The following is a 15684-nucleotide window of genomic DNA, read 5'->3' on the forward strand; positions in this document are numbered from 1 at the left end:
TATTTCCTCCCCTCCCCCTGCTTTCGGATGACCCTGAAGCGGAGGGAGGGGCTCCAAACTGGGGGATCCCCTGCCCCTACCTGGGGATTGGCAACCCTAAAGCCATCCTGAACACCGTTGTCCATCTCACTGAGAAAGACAATGGGACTTTTGTGAACTGGGAGGGGGCCATCCTGCCTTGGTGAGACCACAACCTGCCACATCTTGCAGAAGTGCCTCATATGTAGAGAGGATGATGAGGGAGGTGAATGTCCAACTAACTGCTTTTGTCTGTAATAAAGTTACCATGACTTGCTGAAATGTCCGATCTCTCTCTGCCTTCCATGTTGTGGCCAGGTGCAAACTAGTCCTTTTTATTTAGTGCATGTGTGTTTATCTCCCCCCCCCCACATTGTTCTTTTTCAGACACGACTCCCAAAGTGGCTCAGAGCAATTAACATTTGACACCCAATACTACCCCTGAGCACTGCACATTAACAAAAATGAAACAGAGGAGAACGATCAGTACTCATGACTGGTTCCATGCAGTTGCTTTACTGAGAATTAACAGGGCTTGTTTATATATTGGGGTTTGTGTGTGTGTTTTGGGGGTAGTCCGATGATATCAAGCAACTGTCTTTGTTCAAGACCTATTTGTACCCCCACCCTTAGCACTGCAGAGACAATCATCTACCCAGAGTTTATTAATTTGGCTGGGTTCTGTCCAAAGGGTACACTGGAAAAGGGAATCATTAACCTATAGCTTCCAGGCAGCTTTTCTTCCTCTCTTTGCCTCCACGGTCTGTTACGTTCCTGTCCTCTCCTCAACTGGCAAGAAGTGGATCATCATCATCACCACATACACACACACACACACACAGACATGGCAGTGTGCGTATGCAACTCACAAGAAACTTCTTTTTCTGAAGTATTGTGGGCAGCAGCTCGATAGATGGGAGCTGAGCCAGCAGCAGCAGCATGTGAGCTGTCAGAGAGCCAAGCTCCTTATGCAAGGGGGAACTGGGGGCTGCCATCAGGTGAAAAAGACAGGCCCGGCTCAACTCTCCAGGCAGCCGCAGATAAGGCACCGAAATGCTGCAAGCAGAGAGTGCCTTGGTGATGGGGTCCAACTGAGGAATCGGCCTGAAGACTGCCAGGCAGCTGGTGGGGAAAAGCAGTCAGATCTTTGCCACCTGCCAGGACCCAGAAGGACCACGTGCCCAGGTAGCTTAAAAGCTGGAGGGGGTGCCAGGGCAAGATTTGCTTCTTTGTGATATCTAGGATGAGGATGATCTACAATTCCCATTTTCCCCCCTGCTATGCTTCCTAGTCTCTGGGCAATTTTAGGGTTGTTTTGGAGGTCTCCTGGAATTACAACTGATCTCCAGAATACAGTGATCAGTTCCTACTAGAGAAAATGGCAGCTTCAGAGGTCAAACTCTATATCAGGTAGCTCTTTGTGTGGGTCTTGAAGCCTCCACCACCCCATCAGCCAGCTTGAAGAAGGCATTTCTCTCTTTAAATCATTTCGCCAAGCCAAGCAGCTAAAGTTAAAGTTGGTTTCTTTCCGCCTCTATATCCCTCCCTACTCCCAATCTATCTTCCTTCCTTCCTTCCTTCCTTCCTTCCTTCCTTCCTTCCTTCCTTCCTTCCTTCCTTCCTTCCTTCCTTCCTTCCTTCCTTCCTTCCTTCCTTCCTTCCTTCCTTCCTTCCTTCCTTCCTTCCTTCCTTCCAACATAAGAGAAGCCATGTTAGATCAGGCCAATGGCCCATCCAGTCCAACATTCTGTGTCACACAGTGGCCAAATATATATATATATATATATATATATATATATACACACACACACACACACACATTGTGGCTAATAGCCACTGATGGACCTGTGCTCCATATTTTTATCTAAACCCCTCTTGAAGGTGGCTATGCTTGTGGCCGCCACCACCTCCTGTGGCAGTGAATTCCACATGTTAATCACCCTTTGGGTGAAGAAGTACTTCCTTTTATCCATTTTAACCTGTCTGCTCAGCAATTTCATCGAATGCCCACGAGTTCTTGTATTGTGAGAAAGGGAGAAAAGTACTTCTTTCTCTACTTTCTCCATACCATGCATTATCTTGTAAACCTCTATCATGTCACCCCGCAGTCGACGTTTCTTCAAGCTAAAGAGCCCTAAGCGGTTCAACCTTTCTTCATAGGGAAAGTGTTCCAGCCCTTTAATCATTCTAGTTGCCCTTTTCTGGACTTTCTCCAATGCTATAATATCCTTTTAGAGGTGCGGCGACCAGAACTGCACACAGTACTCCAAATGAGACCACACCATCGATTTATACAGGAGCATTATGATACTGGCTGCTTTGTTTTCAATTCCCTTCCTAATAATTCCCAGCATGGCGTTGGCCTTTTTTATTGCAAATGCACACTGTCTTGACATTTTCAGTGAGTTATCTACCACGACCCCAAGATCTCTGTCTTGGTCAGTCTCTGTCAGTTCACACCCCATCAACTTGTATTTGTAGTTGGGATTCATGGCCCCAATGTGCATTACTTTGCACTTGGCCACACTGAACCGCATCTGCCACGTTGACGCCCACTCACCCAGCCTCAACAGATCCCTTTGGAGTTCCTCACAATCCTCTCTGGTTCTCACCACCCTGAACAATTTAGTGTCATCCGCAAATTTGGCCACTTCACTGCTCACTCCCAACTCCCAACTCTAAATCATTTATGAACAAGTTAAAGAGCATGGGACCCAGCACCTGCAGCACCCCACTGCTTACCGTCCTCCACTGCGAAGACTGCCCATTTATACTCACTCTCTGCTTCCTATTACTCAGCCAGTTTTTGATCCACAAGAGGACCTGTCCTTTTACTCCATGACTCTCAAGCTTTCTAAGGAGCCTTTGATGAGGAACTTTATCAAAAGCTTTCTGGAAGTCAAGGTAAATAACATCTATCGGGTCTCCTTTGTCCACATGTTTGTTCACCCCCTCAAAGAAATGTAACAGGTTAGTGAGGCAAGATCTTCCCCTACAGAACCCATGCTGAGTCTTCCTCACTAACCCGTGTTCATCAATGTGCCTACTCATTCTGTCCTTGATAATGGTTTCTACCAACTTTCCCCGTATTGAAGTCAGACTGACTGGCCTGTAATTTCCTGGATCTCCTCTGGAACCCTTTTTAAAGATGGGGGTGACATTTGCTACCTTCCAGTCCTCAGGAACGGAGGCAGATTTCAATGAAAGAGTACAGATTTTTGTTAGAAGATCCACAAGTTCAACTTTGAGTTCTTTCAGAACTCTCGGATGTATGCCATCCGGACCCGGTAACTTATTAGTTTTTAATTCGTCTATTAGTTGTAGGACCTCCTCTTTTGTCACCTCAATCTGACTCAGGTCTTTCAACACCCCTTCCAACATTAGTGGTTCTGAGGTGGGCAAACCTCATCTTCCACGGTGAAGACAGAGGCAGAAAATGCATTCAGCTTCTCAGCCATTTCCCTATCCTCCTTCAGTAATCCTTTTACCCCATGGTCATCCAAGGGCCCCACTGCTTCCCTGGCTGGTTTCCTACTTCTAATACATTTGAAGAAATTTTTATTGTTGGTCTTTATGTTTTTTGCAATATGCTCCTCACAGTTCCTTTTTGCCTGCCTGATCACAGTCTTGCATTTGATTTGCCACAGCCTGTGTTCCCTTTTATTAATCTCACTTGGACTGGTTTTCTACTGCTTAAAGGAGTCCTACTTACCTTTTACAGCTTCCATTACTTTGTTTGTTAACCATGCTGGCCTCTTCTTATACCTGTTTGTGCCTTTCCTAACTTGTGGTAAGTATTTTATCTGAGCTTCTAGGATTATAGTTTTAAATAGTCTCCAAGCTTCCCCAAGGGTTTTGACCGTATTTACCTTTCCTTTTAGTTTCCTCCTCACATGCCTCCTCATCTCAGAGAATTTACCCCTTTTAAAGTTAAACGTGGTTGTGGCGGTCTTTTTGGGCAACTCCCTATTTATACAAACGGTGAAATCAATAACATTATGGTCACTGCTCCCAAGCGGCGCAATCACTTTTACATCTCTCACCAAGTCTTGGGCATTACTTAGGACCAAATCCAGGATCGCCCCACCCCTGGTAGGTTCTGAGACCATCTGCTCCATAGCTCCTTCCTTCCTTCCTTCCTTCCTTCCTTCCTTCCTTCCTTCCTTCCTTCCTTCCTTCCTTCCTTCCTTCCTTCCTTCCTTCCTTCCTTCCTTCCTTCCTTCCTTCCTTCCTTCCTCAAACATCTCATGTTCATGTCTTGCGGCTCTCATACATCTGATGTTCATTTCTTGCAGCTCTCAAACATCTGATGTTTATTCTGTGTGGCTGTTATGTTAAGCAAGTTTGGCCAGCCCTGCATTGGATCTTGGAACCTAAATAGGGTCAGCCCAAAGACGTTTGAAAAGGTGCCTGCAGGCTGGGGGGGGGGGGGGGGGGCACGGGCAGCAGGGCAGGCATTCCAACTCTGAGATAATTTGCAAAGGCCCCCCTGAGATTTTGACGGCCTAGGGGGCCTCCGCAGGGTTTAATCCGGCATTGATTCTGGGTATAAACTTTTGTGTGCATGCACACTTCTTCAGATGCAGAAGTGTTTAGGCAGATGAAAACTTATACCCAAAACTGAACTTTTGGCGGTCTTAAAGTGCTGCTGCCTGGGCTCAAACTTTGTTCAATTGCTTCCTTTCAGTCCCGCTAGCTAACAACCTGGATCTGTCCATAGGCAGCAGCGGGCCTTATATTTGCGAGGAAACATGCCCAGAATCGCAGTGCGCAGCTGTAGTGCACAGATCCCAGGGGCACTGATTTCAATGCAAACGCGATAGCGGCCAGGGCACGGGTTGCACAGTCAGAACTTTCAGTGCTGAAAGAGCGAAGCCCCACAAATCCCAGGGCGCTTCCTTCAGAGTAAACACGCAGAAGTTGTCAATCCCTTGGCCACCCAACCACCCAAGTTTGGCAAATGCAACAGACACCTTTAGAGCAAACACTGAGATTAGAAATATAAATTTCATCATATTAATCATTCCACTTTAATCATTCCACTTTAACCTACTGCTGAAAACACCTTTGGACAGCAGAAAAATAGCTTTAAAAAGCCAACCATTTTCAGTCATTTTTTTTTAAACTCTGCTTGGCAATCATCAGGATTAAATTAAGAAAACGTGTTGGGGAACAGCCAAAGGAATTTCTTAAATGTGTTGCCTTCTGGAGCTAGATTTCTCTTTTTTCCCTGGGAAATAAAAGAATCCTACAGACCGTTTCAGCTGCTTGCCTTTCCCTGTATCTTGATTTTTATGTCAGTATCCCAAAAGATACAAATATGTTTTCAATTGAATGTACACTCTAGATAGATACTTAAGAAGCTTTTAACCGGGTTTGGTGGACCTCCTGATGGCAGCTGGGTTTTGGCCACTGTGTGACACAGAGTGTTGGACTGGATGAGCCATTGGCCTGATCCAACAGCTTCTCTTATGTTCTTATCCCTGGCAATAAGCTGATGAGGGGAAAGGACTTAATGGAAGCTTAATAAAGTAATTAAAACTTGGCTCTAGAAGTCCTGATTTGGAAGAAATGAATACATATAGAAAAGCTCCATAACATTTTCTGTTTCCAAGGGAGGTCTGAGAAAATAACCTTATGCTCTTTTTACGTTTTCAGTACTTCAAGGTTGAGAGGTTAATAGTGTAGGTTCTCTTTACAAATTGAGATGGAGGGCTGAGATAAAGCAGAGCCAGAAGGAACAGGGGCTGAGAGAAGAAGACATTAACCCTGTGGTTTTAAAAGTTGCAAACCGCTTTGAGACTCTAATGGCCAACCAGCAGTATATAAATTTAAGCAAATATATACTGTAATTACTAGCAGGCAGGTGTTAGTTTCACAGACCTTACTGGATGAGGGTGGGGAAAAATCTTTTAGCGGAAGGGTTCTCTGTGATCTAAAAGCTTGCATATTCTACCACCAGCCCGACTTGGTCTAAACAAGGTGCAATTTTACCTTGTCATTTATCATTCTGTTATTTTTTCCTTACCTGCTGCCTCTGTCTTTTCAGGAACTCAGGAATCTGGTTTCCAAACACCCAAACCTGGTGATGGTGAAATTAGGTATGTCCTTTCTTGTTCTTTATCCTTCGTGCCATGGACCTGAGGACTCTTCTGCCTTCACTCCTTGTTTTCTGAAAAAAAAAAAAGAAATGCCGGAACTCTCAAAAAAGAAATGGAGGAGAAACACACGGGTGCCTTTCATGAACATTTACACTTTTTTTTTTTAGAATTTTGTTTCCACAACAAGGTTCCAGGGCTCCGTTCCACCACGCTCCCCCAGGAAAAAAGCCCTGCTCCCCAAAGACTGGAGTGAAACAGAATAGGGATTTATTGACTTAAAGCATTTGGCCTTGTTTTTTCAGTCTTTTCCATTTTGGCTAGGACAGGGCCTTTGCCATTTTGCAGTGGAGTTTCTTCTACAAAGAACACCCAGCTATGATCTTTTCCCACTTCCAGTCTTAACTTGGTTCCTCCTTCAGATGCTGCTGGTGTGTGACTCTGTTTTGCAGAGTTGGCTATACCACCAAGGTCACGCGTCAGTTGGGACCTAGAGGTCAGGGTGGCATTGACAGGACAAAATAGAATTGAAGTCTTATGAAATTTGTACTGTCTGGTCCTCTGGTTGTGATAACCAGCTTTCTTTGTGTACCTGAATGCAACTGCCTCCTAAAATGATGGCAATAGCCTTATGTTCGAGACCATTGATTGGAAATGACTAATAATTAATTATAATAATTATTGTACGGTAATGAGATCCTAAGACTGTCTGGCAACCAGAAGTTCTAGCTTTTTAGCATTATGCAATGCAAGGTGGCAAACTAGACTTGTTTTTTGAAGGCAGGAGACATCTCAGAGAGTATTTTGCTATTGCTTATCTCTGTGTCACAACCCTGGTATTCCTTGGAGGTCACCCATTCAAATACCAGCCAGGGCTGACCCTGCTTAGCTTCCGAGATCTGATGAGACTGGGCTAGCCTGGGCTGTCCTGGTTGGGGCAATGACTAATGTGGATACATCTGAGTATTTGGGTTTAATAGTGATTTTAAAGGCTGCTAACTTTGCAGCTTCTGACCTGACTGGCCCTGGCTAGCCCAGTCTTGTCAGATCGCCAAAGCTAAGGACCCGCCAGCATGGTCCTGTTCAAGGACCTACATTATCACAGAATTATTTAAACTGGCAGAACCAGCGTCAGAATGCCACCATTGCTGCCAGATTAACTTAAATTAACTTAAATAATGAATTCTTAAATATTAACTGGTTTTTATAATGTTTAAATGTTTTTATTGTTAAACTTAAAGTTTTTATTTATTATTGTACATGTATAAAAGGTTGTTAGCCGCCCTGAGCCGCCTAGGCGGGGAGGGCGGGATACAAATAAAATTTATTATTATTATTATTATTATTATTATTATTATTATTATTATTATTATTATTATTATTATTATTATTATTATTATTAAGCAAGGTTGGCCCTGGTTAGTACTTGGATGGGAGATTTCCAAAGAAGTCCAGCAATGGGAAACCACCTAAGAACATAAGAGATGTCAGATCAGACCAGTGGCCCACACAGTCCAATACTCATACTATGGCAAAACTCAGGTGCCTCTTGAACATTATATCTGAAGTCTCTGCCTTGAAACTCTTCAGGGTCGCCAAAAGTCAGCTGTGACTTGATGGCATTTTATAGACACCAGGGGAGGGCCTGGCATGAGCTTTTTGCGAACACACACCCATTTTTTTTTCTTAAGTGAAATATCTTTGAAAAGACCTTGGTTTCCCCATGGTGAGCAGGTTGTCCTTGAAAAGCTACTCTGTTGGCTTCAGAATACTTTTTATAGAGCCACATCTATGCAATGGAGACATCCCCAGGCAAAACTCAGTCCCAAGTGGGACATGAGCCTCTTCCAACCTTTTCTTCCTGTATAATCTGAAACAGACCAGACTTTCTATTGTGTCCCACATTTTGGTCTCTTTCAGGAGCTGAGAAGCCTGGCTGCCAAGCACCAAGGAGTGGAGATCATCCCTCTGGGTATGAATCAAGTGCACCAAATTCCCACTTTTTACACACAAATCTGAGATTTGGGGTGTTCCGAGAGATCATCGTGTTGTATTTTACATGCATTTTATTATGGGCTTTTCTGCAGTCTCATTTTACTTGCTGTTGAGTTCCGGTTTCTTTGTGAGTGGTTTTCTTTTCTGCACCATGTTCTGCTCTCTTTAATGGTCAATTTGATATCAAGCAGCTCTATTTGCAGCTTATCTTCCTGCATATTTAAACTTTTCCATATTCTAATCTTACTTGCTGTGTTGAGCTCCTGTTTCTTCAGGAGGGTTTTCTAGGGTTGCCAAGTCCAATTTAAGAAATATCTGGGGACATTGGGGCGGAGCCAAGAGCAAGGATGTGACAAGCATAATTGAACTCCAAGGGAGTTCTGGCCATCACATTTAAAGGGACAGCACACCTTTTCAATGCCTTCCTTCCATAGGAAATAGTGAAGGATAGGGGCACCTTCTTTTGGGGCTCATAGAATTGGACCCCCTGGTCCAATCTTTTTGAAACTTGGTACGTATTTTGGGGAGAGGCACTAGATGCTATACTGAAAATTTGGTGCCTCTATCTCAAAAAACAGCCCCCCCAGAGCCCCCGATACCCGCAGTTCAATTCCCCATCATTCCCTATGGGAATTGTTCATGGAGGTGCATGATGGCTCTGGGGGCGGGGCTTCCCCCACCAGCCAGCTGGCTGGGGGAGGGGGGAAGCCTGTAAAACCGGGGGATCCCCCTCTGGGACCTGGGGATTGGGAAGCCTAGGGTTTTCTGATTCCACACGTTTTGTTCCATCTAGTGGTTGATTTGATATCAAACAGCTTTATTTTCAGCTTAATTCCCTTATATTATATTATTATTCCCTTACATTATATTAAATCAACCACTAGAGGGAGAAAAACACATGCAAAACAGGAAAGACAAACCCTTAACAGAGACTTAACACTGACTAAAATGACTGAGGAAAATCTCTACAGGTACCTTACTGAGGGCATGGCATGTATATTCACCAACATTTTTGGGGGGTTCACTCCTTTTGTACTATTTCAAGCTACTTAAAAGACCTAACAAACCCTCATTATAGAAGAGCATTAATGTTCACAAACCCTCATTATAGAAGAACATTCATGCTCACTTGTTTAAATTCTTTTTCCTTGGCTATACTGGAATGCTGATACATGATACATACATGAATACACAGTGTATTCGGATTTGTAGGAACAGTGTATTTGGCAAGTACCACCCTAAAATGGCTTCCACAGGAGGTGGTAGGCTTCCCAAATCCCCCGCCTGGGCGGGGGACCCCCGATTTGGAGCCTCCTCCCCCCCGCTTGCCAAAAATCTGGAAAGCAGGGGGGAGGGGGAATGGCGGCCCTTCCCACCCAGCCCCGATCCCAGCAGCTTCTCCTCGCCCCTTCCCTTCCCACCGATTCCCGATGCTTCTCCTTGTCCCTTCCCTTCCCACCTCGGATCGCAGAAGCTTCTCCTTGCCCTTCCCTTCCCACCCAGCCCCGATCGCAGCAGCAGTTCTTCCATTTTCCCAGGCTGCTTCCCGCCCCCAGTCAGCTGGCTGGCGGGGGGGGAGCCCTGCCCCGCCCGCAAAGGACCATGTGCCTTTGCACCTCCGGAGGCTTGACTGAAAGGCTTCAGTTTTGGATGGTGTGTCTGTGTTGCTGTGAAGAAGCTGGCAGCAACTCGTGAGAAGAGAGGCCAATCCCCTGCATCAGATTTGCCAGAAATGGGGGGGGAGGGGGGAGGAGAGGGAAACGTCTTCATTATTCCCTATGTGGAGATCGATTCTCATAGGGTATAATGGCGAATTGATCTGGAGGTTTCGGGGGCTCTGGAGGAGCTGTTTTTTGATGTAGAGGCACCAAATTTTCAATATAGTATCTAGTGCCTCTCCCCAAAGTGCCCCCCAAGTTTCAAAACGATTGGACCAGGGGGTCCAATTCTATGAGCCCCAAAAGAAGGTGCCCCTATCAATTATTTCCTATGGAAGGAAGACATTTTAAAAGGTGTGCTGTCCCTTTAAATGTGATGGCCAGAACTCTCTTGGAGTTCAATTATGCTTGTCACACCCTTGTTCCTGGCTCCGTCCCCAATGTCTCCTGGCTCCACCCGCAAAGTCCCCAGATATTTCTTGAATTGGACTTGGCAACTGTAGGAGGTGGAGTCAAACCCAAAATGGCTGCCTCAGGAGGCAGTTCCAGCTGGCAAGGTTTTCAGCAGAGGGAAGGCACTAGGCAGCCATGTGCTCCAGAACTGTGCACTCCATCCTCTCTGCTGCCTCCAGCCTCCAATGGGCTTCTGAAGAGAGCAAGAGACACAGAGCTGCCCATGAGCGCCCCCACTCCAGAGAAACTAGGCCTGCTGCTGCCCACTCCACTGCACGTGGCTGTCTTTCTCTGGCCATGTTTTTTTTTGGGGGGGGGGCAAAACAATGTCTCTCATTGGGCTGTGTGAGAACACACCTCCATGAAATGCAGCTGATGGCACTATACTATTCTCTGTCAATATGCAAAAAGTAACCTACTGAATGAGTGACATCACTTCCGGTGATGTCAGGGGTGTGGCATAATACGCAAATGAGTTCCTGCTGGGCTTTTTTCCTAAAAAAAGGTCTTGCCCACATTTAATCTCATTTCTACCTTCTCCCCCTCCCTCTGTTGCTTCAGTGGGGAATTTAAATAAAAAGGAATAACAACAGCAACACACAATACTTGTTGTGTACACACATGCTACCTATTTGTTATTTGTACATGTAAGGGTTTTCTTCTTTTTATCATGCATGTATTAATCAGCTTGTTATGTGAAAGGACCCTTAGTTTTCTGTCCTGTGAGAGCAACAACAGAGCATGCTGTAAAGGCACCTGAGCAAGGGTCTGCAGAACTGCTTCCAAGCAGGCAGTGACACACCTTTCGTTACCTGTAAAATTTTGCCGCTGTAGATATTAGTGATCCATCCAGCATCGAGGCAGCTGCTGCCAAAGTTACTGAACTCCTGCAAGGAGCTGGGCTGAATCTCCTGATCAACAGTGCTGGGATCATAAAGCCAAACACTCTGGAAACAGAGATGGCAGAGGGCATGGCTGAAGTGTACAAAACCAACGTGATAGGGCCCATGCTGGTGAGCCATGTAAGGAGGACTTAGAGCAGGGGTGTCAAATGTGCAGCCCATGGGCTGGATCAGGCCCCCAGAAAGCTCCTATCAGGTCCGTGAGCAACTCACTGTTGTCTGCTTCCTTCTCCCTCTGTTGCTTCCTTCTGTATCACAGAAAAACAGAAGCCTGGCACAGAGCAATGTCGGAGCAAAGTTAGTGCGAAAATGTTCTTCATTGGCTGACCAGCAAATGAAGTTATTTAAGTAGAAAAGCTCACAATGCCCAGCCATTTCATATTTTCCTCTGGGTCTTAGGCTCAAAGCATTGACCATGAGATTTCTATAATGAATATCAATAAATCAAAAGCAGGTTTTCAGCTTACACACACACACACCTGAACAACATCTGAACAGCATACTCAAGATTGCTACAGTACAGACTTTGTCTCCAGATTTTGATGCAGTAATTTAGAGCAAGAGGTGTCAGTTATCACAGACTGTTAAATAAACAAAATATTGCAAGGGCACTAATCTTTTAAGCATCTTTTAAGTTTATTTTAAAATATATTTAATTGCATTACTCTGTGTTTCATGAAGTTTGTATCTCTGCTACCTGGCATCACATTTCATGACACACATGAGCTAGCCTGACAAGCTCTGATTTATGTCAGATCCAGCCCTTGTAACAAATGAGCTCAACATCCCTGTCTTACAGCCTCTTCTCCTAATCACTTTACAGAAGCCCTGTTTCCACATGATGATGAACACATATACGTCCTTGCACATACATGTGTTCACCTGCCTGTAGGAAACAGCCAACACATGTTTACTTCACAAATGAAACTGTGGACTAGTACCTGGATAAAGATGGGGTGTAAATCACGAGTCGAGCTACACGTGCATTGAATGTAACATGAGAATTAGTCAACACAAGTATGAAGGAAAAAACAAGTGCACGCTGCACACAGAGAGTACATACATTCTCTGTAACTTGTTATCAGATCTACAACTTTTGAGATTTGGAGACTTATAAGGCAATCATAAGCAGAATCACACTGTTCTACTGAAACCGGTGGGTTCAGATGGGTATAACCAGGGTTTTTTTGTAGCAGGAACTCCTTTGCATATTCGGCCACACACCCTTGATCTAGCCAGTCCTCCTGGAGCTTACAGGGCTCTTAGTACAGGGCCTACTGTAAGCTCCAGGAAGGTGTGGCATAATATTCAAAGGAGTTCCTACTTCAAAAAAAGCCCTGGGTATAACTCTGCTTAGGATTGCATTGCTAGAATCTTAGAAAGGCAGTGCTTCTTAGTGGTAGGATCCTGTGCAGGATAATTGCCCATTTCCCAGACAAAGATCCTGTGATGGACTTAAACAGAGGCACAACATAGCAGAGATTCAGCGGTTGAAGTATCCCTGGCTGGGCCAGGGAGGAGATGAATGGAGATGCCAGCTCTTTTCCTGAAGCCCCTGTGTCTGTCCTTGATTCTTCCCTCTCCTTCTCCAGGTGTTCCTGCCCTTACTGAGGAAGGTGTCCCAGGAAAGCCCCCAGAAAGGGATGGGCTGCAGCAAAGCCGCCATTGTCAATTTGTCCAGCGAAGGAGGCTCCATCACTAATGTCTACAGATTTGATCATGGGCATTTCATAAATTACCGCTGCAGCAAGGTAGGGCTATACATAACATGTGTGCTCAGTTTATGTCATTAAAATTTAAGAACTGAACTCAATGCATCTCCTTGTTTCTGGCATGTCTCCCTCCTAGGCTGCTCTGAACATGCTCAGCCGGTGCCAGGGCCTGGGATTTGCAGAAGATAGGATCCTGTGCATTGTGTTACACCCTGGATGGGTGCAGACAGACATGGGAAGTATGGTAGGTGGAGACCAGATATAGGATCAACTCCATCTTTAAAGCACAGCATTTTTGGAAAAGAAGGATAAAGAAGAGGACGAGGGTGAAGTTTCTGGGGAAGAAAATCCAAATGAACCATGGCAACACGTGGCAATACAAGGCAACACCCCAAAAAGGATAAAAAAGATAATGTTAACTCAAATCCATAATGTTCTAAATAGTCTCAATTAATGTAAATGGACTTAATTCTCCTGCAAAAAGGAGGAAGACATTTAGATATTTGGCAAAATTGGAAATGGATATAATTTGTTTACAAGAAACTCATATTTTAATGAAAGATCTTGAAAAACAAAAAACTAGGTAATCATACCTGGTCATGGTTGAAGACAAGATTTTATCAAAAAATTCCAAGATGGGTCTTGCCAGTAGAAGCATTTACTCACCCAAATCTTTTAAAAACAAACCAGAATTATAAGTATGATGATCTGTTGGGAAAAGACAATCAACTAAAAACCAAAGAAGAATTGGAAAATATGGATATTAAAATGAATTGGTGGTTGAGAATGCAAGTTGAATTGAGATGTGCCAAAGACAAGAGGTTTTAATACGGAACAATATGTATTTGATAAAATTTTGTTGGGTCCACAAGAAAAGCTAATTTCTAAATTATATGCATCTCTACTTCAAATGAAGACATAAGATGAAGTTGTAAAGAACTGTATGATTCAATGGGCACAAAACTTTGGATATAATATTGCAACTTAATGTGCAGCAAGTGGAGCCTGCCCATCTCTATGTATGGAGAGGATTGCTAGCTTCTAGGGACTTGACAAGAAGGTTCCATCCATATTTATTGTGAATAACAGCCATACATAGGTCTAAGTGTCATGAATTTGTCTAATCTTTTTGAAAAAGCCATCTAAGCTAGTGGTCATCACTAGCTGAATGGTTCAATTAACATACACTTTAACTATATAGACCCAACTGCATAGACCATATACTACTTCCCAGGGCTTTTTTGGGAGCAGGAACTCCTTCGCATATTAGGCTACACCCCCCTTTCCCCCCACGATGTAGCCAAACCTCCAAGAACTTACAGGGCTCTTCTTACAGGGCCTACTGTAAGCTCTCAGAGGACTGGCTACATCTGGGGGCTGTAGCCTGATATGCAAAGGAGTTCCTGCTACCAAAAAAGCCTTGCTACTTCCAAGTATGTTGAGATGTTGGATATTGAGTTCTATAAAGATGAGGCAATATTACAAAATGCTTGTCTTTTGGCCCTGGTTGTCTGAACATGGTACATGGCCATGGATGTTACAATTTACAGAGCTGGTCAGTCTGACTCATCAATCCTTCCATGCCAAGTCCTCCTTCTTAGGTTTGCCAGCTTTATGTTGGAAAATTCCTGGAGATTGGGGGTGGAGCCTGGGAAAGGCAGGGTTTGGGGAGGGGAGGCACCTCAGCAGGGTATAAGGCCGTAGCGCCCACCCTCCAAAGCCACCATTTTCTTCAGGGAAACTGATCTCTGTAGTCTGGAGATGAGTTGTAATTCCTGGAGATCTCCAGGCCCCACATAGAAGCTGGCCAGCCTAGGTGACTCCCTGTTCTTTTTTCAGAGACAACTAGCCCCAATGACAGTGAATGCAAGCGTGCGAGCCATCCCGGACACCTTGGGCCATCACACTGAGAAAGACAGTGGCACTTTTGTGAACTGGGAGGGGGTCGTCATGGCTTGGTGAGACCCCAACCCGCCCTGCCTAGAAATGCCTCGTGTGGACAGGATGAGGGACGTGAATGCCTGATTGATTGTGTCTTCTTCTGCTATAAAGTTACCATAAACTGCTGAAATGTCTGCTCTCGCTCTTCCTTCCACGCTGTGGCCAGGTGCAAAGTAGCCCCTTTTATTTAGTGTAGGTGTGTTTATTTATCTTACGCTCCCCCAAGTTGTTCTTTTTTCAGACGCAACTCCCAAAGTGGCTCAGAGCAATTCACATTTCATGCATAATACTGCTGGTGAACATCAAACATTAATAAAAATGGAACAGAGGAGGAAGATCAGTACTTGTAAAGTACTGGGGTCGGCGCAGTAAGAGACCAGAGTCGGAGAGTGATTTCAGCAAGCTTTACTTCAGGAACACCAACACAGACTGAGCTCTATTCAAACCTCCCACTCCTTTATACAATTCTTGCCCCCTTCTGATTGGACCTTAACTATGTACATGGATTGGCTATTTACAGAGGCCTAAGGGCCTATCAGGGTACAGTATGAGCCTAGATGTTGATTGGCTACTTATGTTTCAATCCTTCCCCTGATTGGGCACGCTTAGGCCTTCTCTGGAACCCTGGTGTGGAGTACAAGCTTGGCTTGTTCAGCTTCCCTCCAAAAGTAACAGTTCCCTCCAAAAGTAACAGTTCTCCATTTGAACCTAGGACACAACACCCCTCCCCCCATAGTTCCAGCTATCAGGTGACATAGTCCTGGAGATATGCCGGAGGGCGGTGGTCTCGTGTCGAGCGTCGGAGCTCCGAGGGGACTGGGCGTTCCGACTCGGTTGGTGGTTCCGCGGCTGCAGAGCTGGAGACATTTGGGATGGCGGCCCCGGGAGACCTGGGTTCAGCTGCGCG

The 15684-nt window shown here is 44.9% G+C and overlaps 1 pseudogene; it reads left to right on the top strand.

Annotated features, from left to right (window-relative positions):
• Positions 1-1071: 1071 nt before the first annotated feature.
• Positions 1072-14798, top strand: LOC132582550 (C-signal-like; annotated as a pseudogene).
• The last annotated feature ends 886 nt before the right edge of the window (positions 14799-15684 follow it).

Source organism: Heteronotia binoei, chromosome 14 (assembly GCF_032191835.1).
Source record: "Heteronotia binoei isolate CCM8104 ecotype False Entrance Well chromosome 14, APGP_CSIRO_Hbin_v1, whole genome shotgun sequence".
In the NCBI taxonomy this organism is placed as follows: Eukaryota; Metazoa; Chordata; class Lepidosauria; order Squamata; family Gekkonidae; genus Heteronotia; species Heteronotia binoei.